General features: G+C 36.1%; 1 protein-coding gene across 3 annotated transcripts in view; it reads right to left on the reverse strand.

Moving 5' to 3' along the window:
• The window catches only part of LOC6032564 (fatty-acid amide hydrolase 2-B), a 37,435-nt gene that overhangs the window by 18,522 nt on the left and 2,624 nt on the right, over positions 1-16,289 (reverse strand). The window contains exon 1 of one of the 3 annotated variants that reach the window (XM_038262980.1): positions 368-523. The exons of 1 other annotated variant lie outside the window; for it this stretch is intronic. The gene's annotated coding sequence lies outside the window, so the exon portion shown is untranslated. Of the gene's footprint in view, positions 1-163; positions 347-367; positions 524-16,289 lie in introns of those variants that run through there. One more of the 3 variants, XM_038262983.1, reaches the window with a different exon arrangement.

The raw sequence follows: 16,289 nt of genomic DNA on the forward strand, positions 1-16,289 counted from the left end.
CTCTCTCTATATGACTTGCCTTATTCAACAGTTCTTGGTAAGAAATTACCAATTCCAAGAATTGATTTCATTACCTATCTGGGAAACCTGCTCAATGAGAGAATATATTTGAACTTGTACTGGACGAACGCACTTGTACACATTTCAGAAAGAGAGAGCTCACCACTTACTGCAGCTGATTGTGCTACTTCTCCGTCTGACGAACCAAAGTTCTACCGTCGATGAGACTTTTCTCAGTACATAGTTCAGCTTCTCACAGATTTCTTAATCAATAATGCCACAAAGTTCACCACAATCACCCTCTGATAAGCGATTTTCACTTGGAACTTCAACAAATCGAAACCCACCAAAACCCAAAAACACTCACATTTCAGCTCCCAAAACGACTGGCTTTCTCTTTTTCCAGTGTAAAAGAAGTAAAAACCCGGGAGTTAATCGCTTAGCACGTACGTAGCACTGCACTGCTGCACTATACTGCTGATGTGCTGTGTTGATGTGTTGTTACGAAGCCGAACTCGGGTACTGCCGACATATTCTCTCTCAGTTTCAACCACTCCCGGCAGATGCTCACGAAACATGATGCTCCAAAGCTTGGAGTCCAAACACACATTAGACAGTGATGGGAATTGGAATCGGTGCTGGTTACTGATTTGAACAAATTAAAAAAATGGTTTCTTTGTGCAAGCATCAAACGATCGATAGTTAAACTTAAAAACTGTCGAGCATTCTTTCTTGTTTTATCATTAGAAATATGGAGCACCATTGGAGCAGTTAGGGCAGCTATCTAAAGTTCTGTTTTTTTTCTGTATCTCGGGATATAATTCTGATCCACTTGGTGTGTTCGACAAAGACGATGTGGTGCAAATTCTATTTCACACAAAATCAGTGGGCATAAAAAAAATATATAAATTTAAACTTTAATTACAATTGTTTGTGAACGATTTGAAAAATATGTCGAGTTTTCCAACTCCAAGCGAAACTTTGTTTGGGGACACCGTGGAGATTTTCCCTTGTCCCCTTAAGTGGATCATCAACACTTCCCGTCTTCCAAATCCCCTATCCTTGTCCCTGGTGCGCGGTGGAGATGGGAGCGGCCGGCAATGGACGGCTGTCATTGTGGTGAGAATCTGGTTCAGGTGGAATTGGTTCTATTCCCAATTATCAATCCCAAGCAACTTGGGCTTAGACAATTATCACATCACATGGCGAAATCCAGTCTGCAATCCACTAAAATCACCGTCTCCTAGCGAAGCGAAGCGATTTGAAAAATATGTAGAGTTTATATGTGTATAGTTAGGCCCTTTTTGCCTTCCTCATCTTACTGAGGAAAGGCTATAAAATCACTCGAAAAATGAACTTCTTAATTCGACCTCAAAGACCCTCCTTCACGTATACATATCGACTCAGAATAAAATTCTGAACAAATGTCAGTGCGCGTGTCTGGATATGAGACCGTGCACTAAAAACAAAATGTACTTGATTAACTCCGGACTGGCTGAACCGATTTGGACCGTTTTGGTCTCATTTGATCCGTCTTAAAGTCCGGTAGCACCACGGTAAGGCCCTAGTTAATATTATGAAGTTTAGAAAAGTACTCCAAAATTGTTGCTGATGTTCAGAAGATTGTAAAAAGGGTGGTTTTTGTTATGAACCCCGTCTATTTGAAAGACCTATCTTCGTCATATGGAGAGTTTGATGCTCGATTAAAGCTCCAAAAATACTTTTCAGGCTATAAACTTACCAGCAACAGCACCGCCTCGAGTAAGCACGCAAATTTATGCCATTTACTGGCCAAAAAGATCAAATTTAATGCACTTTTGATTATAATTTCTATTTTGCGAGACCATTTCTCATCATTTTGGTGGCACACACATCCACACGCAAGATGAGAAGTTAACTGCTTAACGAAAGTCACCATTAGGCTTAGTGATTTTTCACGCTCAAAAATTGCAAATTTCACGGGGACCTTAATTTTAAAACACCAAATTTCACGGAAATTTCGCGGAACGTGAAAAATATTAAAATAACTATGAAAATTTTATGTTAGACTTACAGAAAGTACTTTTTATGCTTGTTATATTATTTTTCAATAAACTTAAAAAAATCTTAACTTAATTTGAACGTGACACAAAAAATAATTTGATTAATTAAAAAATCCACTTGGTTTATGGATGGGCTCTATAAATATTTTGAAAAAAATAAATAAATGCGTATTGTCATTTATTGACCTGCTTTTTAAATGTTCGAATAATATAGCTAAACAGTTTTCGCTGATTTGCTACTAATTTAACAATTTACAATTTATTGAATTTTATATAAAAACCAAATTTAACAAAACAATCTAACAATTAAAATAACTTTTTTGCGACTTTTGCCCAGTAAAAATAATTTAAAGGTTTTCATCTCACTTTTCAAAAACTAAAATAAAAAACACTAGTCAAAAATAATTTAATCTGTAACGAAATTTTTAAAATTAAAAAAAAATTTAATCTTAAATAAACCAAGCTTGAATCTTTCAGCATATTTCAAAATTATATCTTTCAAAATTCAAATTAAATTAAAGTAAAATTGTTGTAACGGCGAATGAAAAAAATGTAAAATTCAGCTGGTTTCCTAAGAATAACTGATAAACTATTGTTTATAGTACCACGAAAATTGCAATCTAGTTTCTCAATATTTTTCTTGCCCTTCTCTGATGGAATAAATTTTTTCAATCTTTTTTTTTTGCTCCTCCTGGACCGGAAGAAATGGGAAAGACAACTATTTTCACGAAATGTTACTTTTAAATGAATGTTTGCTTTTAATTGATTTCTAAAAGTAAATCCATACAACTCAAAAAATCTGTACAATCTTTAAAAAAATTACAATATACTTGTTACCGTAAACCGGGGTGACTTTGATAGGATTTCAATTTGTTTTTAGAATATTTTCCAACAGGTATGGTTTTTCTCAAGATTATTATTTTTAAAACATGTACTGGGGTAGGCCACTCAAAGTCCATGCACTATTTTGGAAAAAAAGTTTTTTTCAATAGTGTTTAGAAAAATAGTTACGTTGAAAATTCTTGGTTTTAATTCCGGGGTGACTTTGATAGTCATAGTTTTTCTTGTTAAAATCATATTTAAGATGTTCAAACTTTATTTGTACGTTAAATGTACCATCACTAAAGTAGCTGATATAGTTTGTAAGAAAAAAAAATCAATGTTTTTATTAAGTTAACTAAGTTTATAAGCTTTTTAACAAAATACATATGAATTTTAGGTAAAATTGTTAAAAAGTCGGAACTTTGCCTGAAATTTGTTAAAAATAGTTTTGTTTATAAAATTATCGATTTATATTGCATTTTATACTGAATTCGAAGCACGAATCACAAGTTTTCACACTTTACATGAAATTTGTTCAACTGAATTTGCCTATAAATTTGGAGATTTTTTTAAATTGTGTTTCAAAAACACATATTATTTATTATTTACAAACTTATTTAACCTTCTCATAGTGGAAAATTGTCCAAAGAATCCGAAAATTCATTCCGTTTTCCGATTAAAAATCATGTTCTCGAAAATCATGACTCTTTGAGAAGTTTAAAATAATGACTTTCATCCACATTTTCTTAACTATAGTTAAGTAACTTTATAAACTTTTCAAAAATTTATGAAAAGTTCTTCATGAGGTACTCTGAACACTTCTCTACCACGGTCAGTATGTTTCTGAACCAATCCTTACGTATTTTAATTGTGCTCTTCATTTTGCGGAAAAATCGCAAACCTATCAAAGTCACCCCGGCTATCAAAGTCACCCCGTTTTACGGTAATTCAATTTTAACAAGTATTGGTTGAAAGAGACAAAATTTATAAAAAAATATCGAGAATAATTTTTCTTCTTTGACTGATTTTTGTTAACATCATTTAAGTATTCGCAGCAATCACTTCTCAGTAAATGTTGTATCAATTTCATGTTAATATTTGTTTGTTAACAATTCTTCAAATGGTTCATACGCTATTCAATTCAAATCTAATAAAATTTACTTTAAAGATCTTTAAGAATGAAATATTTATTATGTTGTTATTTTTATGAATTGATTTGAGAAAATTGATAAATTTCACGGGATTTCACGGAAATCTTCAAATTTCGCGATTTTCACGCTGTCCGCGAAATCGTGAAAATTCACTAACCCTAGTCACCATCAATATCTTTTCACTTGCGCTAACGATTTCAAAGCGCTTAAGATATAAAATTGCTTCCAACTACCGGCAACATGTTCTTTTGACCATTAATTAGTCCCGAGCATGGGTAAATAACAAGGGAAATGCGTAATAATACCTTTCTCTGGTATCAATACCAAATTTTGGTATTCCTGGACCCTTTAAAATTTGTCTTAAGGATTATGCAAGAGCAAAATGTGTTATCATACCAATTTAAAGTATTGTTTTGATATTGCAAAATTGCAGAATTTGTCAATGATCGAACACCACATTTTGGTATTCTTTTGGTATTACAGTATTTTATCAAATTCCTCTGCAACTATGGGAAAATTTTGACCAATTTTGACAAAATAATTAATTTTGCGCTATAATGATGTCTCAAAGCGAATGCTTTCATTCAAAACCGGAAATTTCAAACTTGATTTTAAACATTTTTGATATACCCCCTACAGAAATGACTTGAAATTGTGGAAAATTTACTAAGTCAGGATGGCACATTTTGGTATTATTTTGGTATTTAAGTGTTTTATCAAATTCCTCTGAAACTATGGGAAAATTTTGACCAATTTTGACAAAATAATTTATTTTGTGCTGAAATGATGTCTCAAAGCGAATGCTTTCATTCAAAACCGGAAATTTCAAACTTGATTTTAAACATTTTTGATATACCCCCTATAGAAATGACTTGAAATTGTGGAAAATTTTTTAAGTCAGGATGGCACATTTTGGTATTATTTGAATATTGAAAGGTTTCATCAGTTTTCTCTGAAACTATGGGAAATTTGTTAAAAAAAAATTTACGAGTTAATTAATTTTGCGCTAAAATGACTTGAAACCCAAAAATGTTAAAGATGATTTTAAAAATTACTGTGATATACCCACTAATATTTTTTTCAAAAACGTTGAAATATCTCGGGATAACCAAATACTTTGAAAAACGAGTCAATCAACAGATTAATGAATTTTGGTGAATTTCAATTCAGTTTCATTTTAATAACACATATTTTTCAATCTTGTTTTTATTCAGAAGCTTCAAGAACTTCAAGCAGAGTAGTGAGGTGCCTGTGTGAACGCGCAGTCCTGTTTTTTCGTGTTATTTTCCGTCTCTTTTGTGTCGCTGTTCGAGTGCATGGGGTGATTGGTCATTATAATTAAATAATGGCATCGGTAGTGAGGTGCCTGTGTGGACGCGCAGTCCTGTTTTTTCGTGCTATTTTCCGTCTCTTTTGTGTCGCTGTTCGAGTGCATGGGGTGATTGGTCATTATAGTTAAATAATGGCATCAGTAGTGAGGTGCCTGTGTGGACGCGCAGTCCTGTTTTTTCGTGTTATTTTCCGTCTCTTTTATGTCGCTGTTCGAGTGCATGGGGTGATTGGTCATTATAATTAAATAATGGCATCAGTAGTGCGGTGCCTGTGTGGACGCGCTGTCCTGTTTTTTCGTGCTATTTTCCTCTCTTTTGTGTCGCTGTTCGAGTGCATGGGGTGATTGGTCATTATAATTAAATAATGGCATCAGTAGTGAGGTGCCTGTGTGGACGCGCAGTCCTGTTTTTTCGTGTTATTTTCCCTCTCTTTTGTGTCGCTGTTCGAGTGCATAGGGTGATTGGTCATTATAATTAAATAATGGCATCAGTAGTGAGGTGCCTGTGTGGACGCGCAGTCCTGTTTTTTCGTGCTATTTTCCCTCTCTTTTGTGTCGCTGTTCGAGTGCATAGGGTGATTGGTCATTATAATTAAATAATGGCATCAGTAGTGAGGTGCCTGTGTGGACGCGCAGTCCTGTTTTTTCGTGTTATTTTCCCTCTCTTTTGTGTCGCTGTTCGAGTGCATGGGGTGATTGGTCATTATAGTTAAATAATGGCATCAGTAGTGAGGTGCCTGTGTGGACGCGCAGTCCTGTTTTTTCGTGCTATTTTCCCTCTCTTTTGTGTCGCTGTTCGAGTGCATAGGGTGATTGGTCATTATAATTAAATAATGGCATCAGTAGTGAGGTGCCTGTGTGGACGCGCAGTCCTGTTTTTTCGTGTTATTTTCCGTCTCTTTTATGTCGCTGTTCGAGTGCATGGGGTGATTGGTCATTATAATTAAATAATGGCATCAGTAGTGCGGTGCCTGTGTGGACGCGCAGTCCTGTTTTTTCGTGCTATTTTCCGTCTCTTTTGTGTCGCTGTTCAAGTGCATGGGGTGATTGGTCATTATAATTAAATAATGGCATCGGTAGTGAGGTGCCTGTGTGGACGCGCAGTCCTGTTTTTTCGTGTTATTTTCCGTCTCTTTTATGTCGCTGTTCGAGTGCATGGGGTGATTGGTCATTATAATTAAATAATGGCATCAGTAGTGCGGTGCCTGTGTGGACGCGCTGTCCTGTTTTTTCGTGCTATTTTCCCTCTCTTTTGTGTCGCTGTTCGAGTGCATGGGGTGATTGGTCATTATAATTAAATAATGGCATCAGTAGTGAGGTGCCTGTGTGGACGCGCAGTCCTGTTTTTTCGTGTTATTTTCCCTCTCTTTTGTGTCGCTGTTCGAGTGCATAGGGTGATTGGTCATTATAATTAAATAATGGCATCAGTAGTGCGGTGCCTGTGTGGACGCGCAGTCCTGTTTTTTCGTGCTATTTTCCGTCTCTTTTGTGTCGCTGTTCAAGTGCATGGGGTGATTGGTCATTATAATTAAATAATGGCATCGGTAGTGAGGTGCCTGTGTGGACGCGCAGTCCTGTTTTTTCGTGCTATTTTCCCTCTCTTTTGTGTCGCTGTTCGAGTGCATAGGGTGATTGGTCATTATAATTAAATAATGGCATCAGTAGTGAGGTGCCTGTGTGGACGCGCAGTCCTGTTTTTTCGTGTTATTTTCCGTCTCTTTTATGTCGCTGTTCGAGTGCATGGGGTGATTGGTCATTATAATTAAATAATGGCATCAGTAGTGCGGTGCCTGTGTGGACGCGCAGTCCTGTTTTTTCGTGCTATTTTCCGTCTCTTTTGTGTCGCTGTTCAAGTGCATGGGGTGATTGGTCATTATAATTAAATAATGGCATCGGTAGTGAGGTGCCTGTGTGGACGCGCAGTCCTGTTTTTTCGTGTTATTTTCCGTCTCTTTTGTGTCGCTATTTGTGTACATGGGGTGATTGGATTTCTTCTTCTTCTTTTTTCATTTATTTTTTGTTCGCGCGTTCGTTGGCTGATGAATTTTATTTTTGTTCTCTTTATATAGTTTTCGATAGAAACGATCCGATTTTTGTTTTTTGAGACAAGCAAGTCGTATTGCTGGATTAAGTCCTTTCCATATCATCGAGGATCGGAAGGCACGTCGACGGATATGTTTTAAGGCTTATGATATAAAATAATTTTAATGAATGAAGCCCTTCCTACATCACCGTTGATCGGAAGGCACGCCGACGGAGAATTTCTGGAGAATCGCGGTCGAATTAATACTATATTTAAATCCCTAGATAGGTATCTTTCCGCAGCCGGCTGCCTAAGATTTTAAAATTTCAACCCATAAACAAATTGCTCATGGTCGCATCACCTACCACAGTGAATCCTGACCTCATACCCATCTTACTAATCCCTCAAAACTCATGTGATACTTTGTCGGAGACGCAGTCGATTTGGCGGTCCCATCACTCAAGTATCGGCTAACATTCCCATCCACTTCCCCGTGTCTTACCACTGGTCGTGGCCGGCGTCGGTATTGATCAGCACGATAGGGACCTTTGAAAATTGCGAAGGGGTGATGATTGGTTCCTACTTTTCATCTGTGGTCCACGGAGCAATGTTTGGGGGTCCTGGTCAATAACGAAGTAGCAGCTACGGGTAGACACCAATGCTATGCTATGCTAGAAGCTTCAAGAACTTCAAGCACAGGCCGTTCATCAATGACAAATGCATTCGATGTGGTGAAGAATATCACTAATAACAACATGGAATCATCAGGTGAGTAGATTTGGCTGTTGCATATGGATCATTTCCGTTTTTTTCACTAACTGCAACTGCTGCACTAAAAATGGTATGAAAATACCAAATTTTGGTATTACTTGTTCAAATACCAGCGACCATAATGTGCTCTTGGTTGCCCAGTAATAGATGGTAAAATACCATCAAATCAAACCAAAATCATGTATATGGAAGACCACAGGAATACCAAAACCTGATTTTCCAAGGGCGCGGGAATACCTAAAAATAAAACCATGGCAATACCAAGTTTTGGTATTCAAGCAATGTTCAAAAATCCAGAAGACCTCAACTTGGTATTGAAATGGTTTTATTTTGAGGTATTATTTTACCCTTGGAATAACATGGTTTGGTATTGTTGTGCCCTTCCACATACTAGACTTTGGTATGATTTCATGGTATTTTACCATCTATTACTGGGCAACCAAGGGCACATTTTGGTAGCTGTTATTTGCCCAAGTAATACCAAAATTTGGTATTCCCGTGTTATTTACCCCTGCTCGGGGTCATTCACTTGAAAAATAATCCCGAAAAATGTAAATAATTAGCAAGCACCAACAAAAAAATAAACGCGCTACACGGAAAAAAAAGTGTGCGAGAAATCGTGAATTTCGATTCATGAATTCGTGAATAAATTTGTGCATGATTTCGTGATACCTTTCATGATTTCATGAATTTTATTCATGAAATCGTGCATAAAAATGCACGAATTTATGAATTTTATTCATGGTTAAAATATTTTTACGAATATTCATGAATTTTCCTTCATGAAATCATGCATATCACTATTCATGATTTCATGACTGATTTTCATGAAGTCATGATTAAACTGCATGAATTCATGAAAAATATTCATGATTTTACGATTATTTATGCATGCGTAAATTTTACGTCGTAAAATTTTATTCGCGAATTTATGAATCATGTTTTTCATGATTTCATGAAAGTTTACATGATTTCATGAATAAAATGCATGAATTCGTGCATAGCATTCATGGGTTTATGAATTTTTATCCATGTTTATGACGAGTGATCTTGATCAATCAAGAACAGTTTCGTTCGAACTGTCAAGTTTGTTTTTCGCTTGCCAGTTCAGCCACGTGTTTATTTGCCACGAAGTCAAACGCGTTGTGACTTGTCGCGTCCTGTTGTGTTTGCCGGTGAAAGTGGCCGTGATTTGTGGACCCGGGATTTGGAGGTGCTGTCCACCGGAACCGGGAAAAGATCTGCGGCCGTTCCGTTGGAAATGGCAACGGAGCCAAGGGCTAGCAGGAAGAGGACCGAGCGGCAGGAAGAGGACCGAGCGCGGGAGGAGGACCGGGCGGCAGGAGGAGGACCAAGCGGCAAGAGGAGGACCGAGCGGCAGGAGGGGTAACAAGGTAAGATATCTGCAAAAGACGGAACAGTTCCCGGTTTGTTCGCGTGTTTGTTTTGAAGTAGAATCAAGGGGGACCTGGTCCATCAGACAGTTCCCGAGTTTTATCTCCGCGTGTGGCAGTTTCTTGGTCGCGGACTCGTAGGGATTTCGGTTTTCTGTCAAATGCCGGAGCATTCTACGCGTGTGACAGACAGTGAGGTTTGTTTTGGTTTTGGAAACGAAAAAATCCCGTTTTTGATCGGTTCCCTTGGATGCGCTGAGTGACATTTCGGTGCTTAGTTTTGAGCTCGAAAAGGGGACATAGTTAAAGTATGTTAATTATTTTAATATTGTAAGTATAAGCATTTTTTAAGTATTTAACCTATTTAAAGTTTTCGAAATTTATAACGTATTAAAATAATTTTAAGCTATTAAATTTTCTTGGATACTTTTGTAAAGCATAATAAGTTTTGTGAATTATCATTATTTTTAGGTATGGTAAATATGCTAATGAGGTATTTTTATTTTTCCAGGTATGTAAATATTGTGACTTTTAAATGTTTTTAAGTATTTCAAGTATTCAAAGTCTTTAAAGTTTGTTGAGTATTTAAATAATTTTAAGCATTTATTTTTTTCTAGGTATTTTAATATTGTGAGCATTAAAAATATGTTAAGTATTTGAAATATTTATTTTTTAAGTATGCTAAATATGCTAATGATTTAAGTATATTCATTTGTTCAGGTATTTTAATATTATATGTTTTTAAAGTTTTTAATTATTTCAAGTATTTGAAACAATTGAAGTGTTTAAAGTTTGTTAAGTATTTAAATAATTTTAAGCATTTTATTTTTTCTAGGTAGTTTATTATTTCAAGTACTTAACATATTTTAATTATTTGAAATATTTATTTTTAAAGGTGTGATTTTAAGTATTTTTATTTTCAGATATTTTAAAATTCTATGTTTTTTAAGTTTTTTTAAGAATTTCAAGTATTTTAAGAATTTTAAGTATTTTAAGTATTTTAAGTTTTTTAAGTTTTTTAAGTTTTTTAAGTATTTTAAGTATTTTAAGTTTTTAAAGTATTTTAAGTTTTTTAAGTATTTAAAGTATTTTATGTTTTTTTAAAGTATTTTAAGATTTTTAAGTATTTTAAGTATTTTAAGTATTTTGAGTATTTTGAGTATTTTAAGTATTTTAAGTATTTTAAGTATTTTAAGTATTTTAAGTATTTTAAGTATTTTAAGTATTTCAAGTATTTTAATTATTTTAAGTTTTTTAAGTATTTTAAGTTTTTTAAGTTTTTTAAGTTTTTTGAGTTTTTTAAGTTTTTTTAGTTTTTTTAGTTTTTTAAGTTTTTTAAGTATTTTAAGTATTTTAAGTATTTTAATTATTTTAAGTTTTTTAAGTTTTTTAAGTTTTTTAAGTATTTTAAGTATTTTAAGTATTTTAAGTATTTTAAGTATTTTTAGTATTTTTAGTATTTTAAGTATTTTAAGTATTTTAAGTATTTTAAGTATTTTAAGTATTTTAAGTATTTTAAGTATTTTAAGTATTTTATGTATTTTAAGTATTTTAAGTATTTTAAGTATTTTAAGTATTTTAAGTATTTTAAGTATTTTAAGTATTTTAAGTATTTTAAGTATTTTAAGTATTTTAAGTATTTTAAGTATTTTAAGTATTTTAAGTTTTTTAAGAATTTGAAGTATTTAAAGTATTTTAATTATTTTAAGTAAAAAGTTGAACTAGTTTTCGGCTTTAAAACTCTGTAATGAAGTATACAAAAAAGTATTTTAAGTATTTTGAGCATTTTATTTATTTTATGTATTTTGCGTATTTCAAATATTTTGAGTTTTGAAGTATTTAATTTATTTTGCGTATTTTAAATAGTTTTTAAAGAGTTTTGAAGTATTTTAAGATTTTTAATTTGTCGAGTATTTTGAGTATTTTATTTCGGTGTTTTTTTATTTTTCAAATTTTCAATTCAACTCTCTATGACTCTATTTTCGTCAAATTAAAGTGTTTGATCATCTGCAATGACAAAAATAAATCCCATAATTGTAATAGATCACTTTATTGTAATTGGAGTTATTAATGAGACAAAAAATTAATGGCTAAATTATACGAATTATCGATTATTCTATTATCAGTACATCAGACAATCGAGTCTGGACTGCACTTGTAATCCCTTAGGTCTTTTTGTATTTAATTAAAGTTTTTGTTGTATTTTTGTAAAGTAACGATCGGTACCCAATTAACTAAAGTTACTATTGTATTTTTCATTCATTTAAAGCATTTTTGAACATCACATAACTGGGACCTTTGTAAATTTAGAATGTCCCCAGTGACCACCGGTAACCGGTGACCGAATCCAAAGAGGCCAAGTGGGGCCAGAGTACATTGGCATCACATACAATGGCCACAGTTTTAAATTTCATGAATTTTGATATGTCACAAGACAGAGTTCCTTGCACATTCCAAAATGTCCCCAGTGACCACCGGTAACCGGTGACCGGTTCCAAAGTGGCCAAGTGTGGCCAGAGTACATTGGCATCACATACAATGGCCACAGTTTAAAATTTCATGAATTTTGACATGTCACAAGACAGGGTTCCTTGCACATTCCAAAATGTCCCCAGTGACCACCGGTAACCGGTGACCGGTTCCAAAGTGGCCAAGTGTGGCCAGAGTACATTGGCATCACATACAATGGCCACAGTTTAAAATTTCATGAATTTTGATATGTCACAAGACAGGGTTCCTTGCACATTCCAAAATGTCCCCAGTGACCACCGGTAACCGGTGACCGGTTCCAAAGTGGCCAAGTGTGGCCAGAGTACATTGGCATCACATACAATGGCCACAGTTTAAAATTTCATGAATTTTGACATGTCACAAGACAGGGTTCCTTGCACATTCCAAAATGTCCCCAGTGACCACCGGTAACCGGTGACCGGTTCCAAAGTGGCCAAGTGTGGCCAGAGTACATTGGCATCACATACAATGGCCACAGTTTAAAATTTCATGAATTTTGATATGTCACAAGACAGGGTTCCTTGCACATTCCAAAATGTCCCCAGTGACCACCGGTAACCGGTGACCGGTTCCAAAGTGGCCAAGTGTGGCCAGAGTACATTGGCATCACATACAATGGCCACAGTTTTAAATTTCATGAATTTTGATATGTCACAAGACAGAGTTCCTTGCACATTCCAAAATGTCCCCAGTGACCACCGGTAACCGGTGACCGGTTCCAAAGTGGCCAAGTGTGGCCAGAGTACATTGGCATCACATACAATGGCCACAGTTTAAAATTTCATGAATTTTGATATGTCACAAGACAGGGTTCCTTGCACATTCCAAAATGTCCCCAGTGACCACCGGTAACCGGTGACCGGTTCCAAAGTGGCCAAGTGTGGCCAGAGTACATTGGCATCACATACAATGGCCACAGTTTAAAATTTCATGAATTTTGACATGTCACAAGACAGGGTTCCTTGCACATTCCAAAATGTCCCCAGTGACCACCGGTAACCGGTGACCGGTTCCAAAGTGGCCAAGTGTGGCCAGAGTACATTGGCATCACATACAATGGCCACAGTTTAAAATTTCATGAATTTTGATATGTCACAAGACAGGGTTCCTTGCACATTCCAAAATGTCCCCAGTGACCACCGGTAACCGGTGACCGGTTCCAAAGTGGCCAAGTGTGGCCAGAGTACATTGGCATCACATACAATGGCCACAGTTTAAAATTTCATGAATTTTGACATGTCACAAGACAGGGTTCCTTGCACATTCCAAAATGTCCCCAGTGACCACCGGTAACCGGTGACCGGTTCCAAAGTGGCCAAGTGTGGCCAGAGTACATTAGCATCACATACAATGGCCACAGTTTTAAATTTCATGAATTTTGATATGTCACAAGACAGAGTTCCTTGCACATTCCAAAATGTCCCCAGTGACCACCGGTAACCGGTGACCGGTTCCAAAGTGGCCAAGTGTGGCCAGAGTACATTAGCATCACATACAATGGCCACAGTTTTAAATTTCATGATTTTTGATATGTCACAAGACAGAGTTCCTTGCACATTCCAAAATGTCCCCAGTGACCACCGGTAACCGGTGACCGGTTCCAAAGTGGCCAAGTGTGGCCAGAGTACATTGGCATCACATACAATGGCCACAGTTTTAAATTTCATGAATTTTGATATGTCACAAGACAGAGTTCCTTGCACATTCCAAAATGTCCCCAGTGACCACCGGTAACCGGTGACCGGTTCCAAAGTGGCCAAGTGTGGCCAGAGTACATTGGCATCACATACAATGGCCACAGTTTTAAATTTCATGAATTTTGATATGTCACAAGACAGAGTTCCTTGCACATTCCAAAATGTCCCCAGTGACAACCGGTAACCGGTGACCGGTTCCAAAGTGGCCAAGTGTGGCCAGAGTACATTAGCATCACATACAATGGCCACAGTTTTAAATTTCATGAATTTTGATATGTCACAAGACAGAGTTCCTTGCACATTCCAAAATGTCCCCAGTGACAACCGGTAACCGGTGACCGGTTCCAAAGTGGCCAAGTGTGGCCAGAGTACATTAGCATCACATACAATGGCCACAGTTTTAAATTTCATGAATTTTGATATGTCACAAGACAGAGTTCCTTGCACATTCCAAAATGTCCCCAGTGACCACCGGTAACCGGTGACCGGTTCCAAAGTGGCCAAGTGTGGCCAGAGTACATTGGCATCACATACAATGGCCACAGTTTTAAATTTCATGAATTTTGATATGTCACAAGACAGAGTTCCTTGCACATTCCAAAATGTCCCCAGTGACAACCGGTAACCGGTGACCGGTTCCAAAGTGGCCAAGTGTGGCCAGAGTACATTAGCATCACATACAATGGCCACAGTTTTAAATTTCATGAATTTTGATGTGTCACAAGACAGAGTTCCTTGCACATTCCAAAATGTCCCCAGTGACCACCGGTAACCGGTGACCGGTTCCAAAGTGGCCAAGTGTGGCCAGAGTACATTGGCATCACATACAATGGCCACAGTTTTAAATTTCATGAATTTTGATATGTCACAAGACAGAGTTCCTTGCACATTCCAAAATGTCCCCAGTGACCACCGGTAACCGGTTACCGGTTCCATAGTGGCCAGGTGGGGCCAGAGTACATTGGCATTACATAAAATGTCCTCCGTTTTTCACAAAACAGGGTTCCTTGTCAATTCCGACATTTGCACCCAGTTGAACGATATGGTAAATGTACAGAAAAAGTAATCCGGAAATTGTGAAAATCGTACCATGAAATCGTGAATATTACGAGTTTTACTTTACGAATTTTTGAACTATGCATATTAGGCACGAATAAGCCAGGAGCCGTGAATAAATATGCATGATTAGACATGCCCGAATATACTCGTAAACGTGAATTAAATTCATGATTTCATAAAAAAAAAATCACGAATTCATGAAATTTATGCATGATTTCATGAAGTTTATACATGATATCTCGAATTTTTTTACGCCTTCAAAAATAAATCATAAAAAATATTCCAGAACTCATGAATTTTGTGCACGAATTCATGCATAAAAAGTCACGATTTCATGAATTTTATGCATGAAATCATGAATTTTTATTCACGATGTATATTTTTCGACCGTAATCATGAATTTTTATTCATAAAATCGTGAATATTTTTCACGACTGCATGCATCTATTTCATGAAATCATGAACATTATTCACGTTTACGAGTGAAATCGGCCATGGAAAGTCATGCATATTTATTCACGATTCCTGGATAATTCGTGCCCAATATGCATAGTTCAAAAATTCGTAAAGCAAAAATCGCGTTATTCACGATTTCATGGTACGATTTGCATGATTTCCGGAACACTTTTTTTTCCGTGTAAGTCTTTTGACGTTTCAATTTTGAATACTGATTCTAATCGAAGGCTGAAGAAAACCGAGCGAGAAGCGAAGGCAAATAAAGAACAAAGGGTGGCCACCAACACCACCAACATGCTGGTGCAGCGCCTGTTGGAGTGAGCAAGTGCTGCCAGGAAACTTTCGCTATAAATGCTACTTATCGTGAGTGTTCGCTTAAAATTTCATCAATTTTGGCAGCACTAAGCAGACCCAAAATGCGCTGGAAGAAAAAAAGAACTAAGCTGAAAATAGAAAAATGGGCGTGGCTCAATGCACTCGATTGATTAGAATACAGTTTTGAATATTTCTTTTAAATGCTTGTAAAAGGAATAGCATAATTTTCGATAAAAGTGAAAATAAACAGAAATGTTCACAAAAAGTTGCTCTACTCGTTGGTGTACTTGGTTTTAGTGAATTTCAAGGAACTATCCAGATTATCCAGCATCATTCAAACACGACCGCTTATTAGGCTTAAAATGGGCATATTTCCCCTATATGAAGTATTATTTAGAAAACATTGTAGGTTAGACATTTTTATTTAACCATAAAAACTATATTAATGTGAGGCATAAACCACCTTACGGTGGATTAATTAACGTTTTGCCTTCCTCACCTTAATGAGGAAAGGCTATAACATCACTCGAAAAATTAACTTTTTAAAGGTGTATTCACATTATACCGCATCCGCAGCCGCAGCCGCATCCGCAAAAAATTTGACAGTACGGACGCACAGTGCGGACGCGATTTCTCCAATGCATTTCATATGCAGCCATTCACACTGTTCCGCATCCGTATCCGCAGTACGGATCCGTATACGGATGCGGAACAGTCT

This window comes from Culex quinquefasciatus, chromosome 3 (assembly GCF_015732765.1).
Source record: "Culex quinquefasciatus strain JHB chromosome 3, VPISU_Cqui_1.0_pri_paternal, whole genome shotgun sequence".
Lineage (NCBI taxonomy): Eukaryota > Metazoa > Arthropoda > Insecta > Diptera > Culicidae > Culex > Culex quinquefasciatus.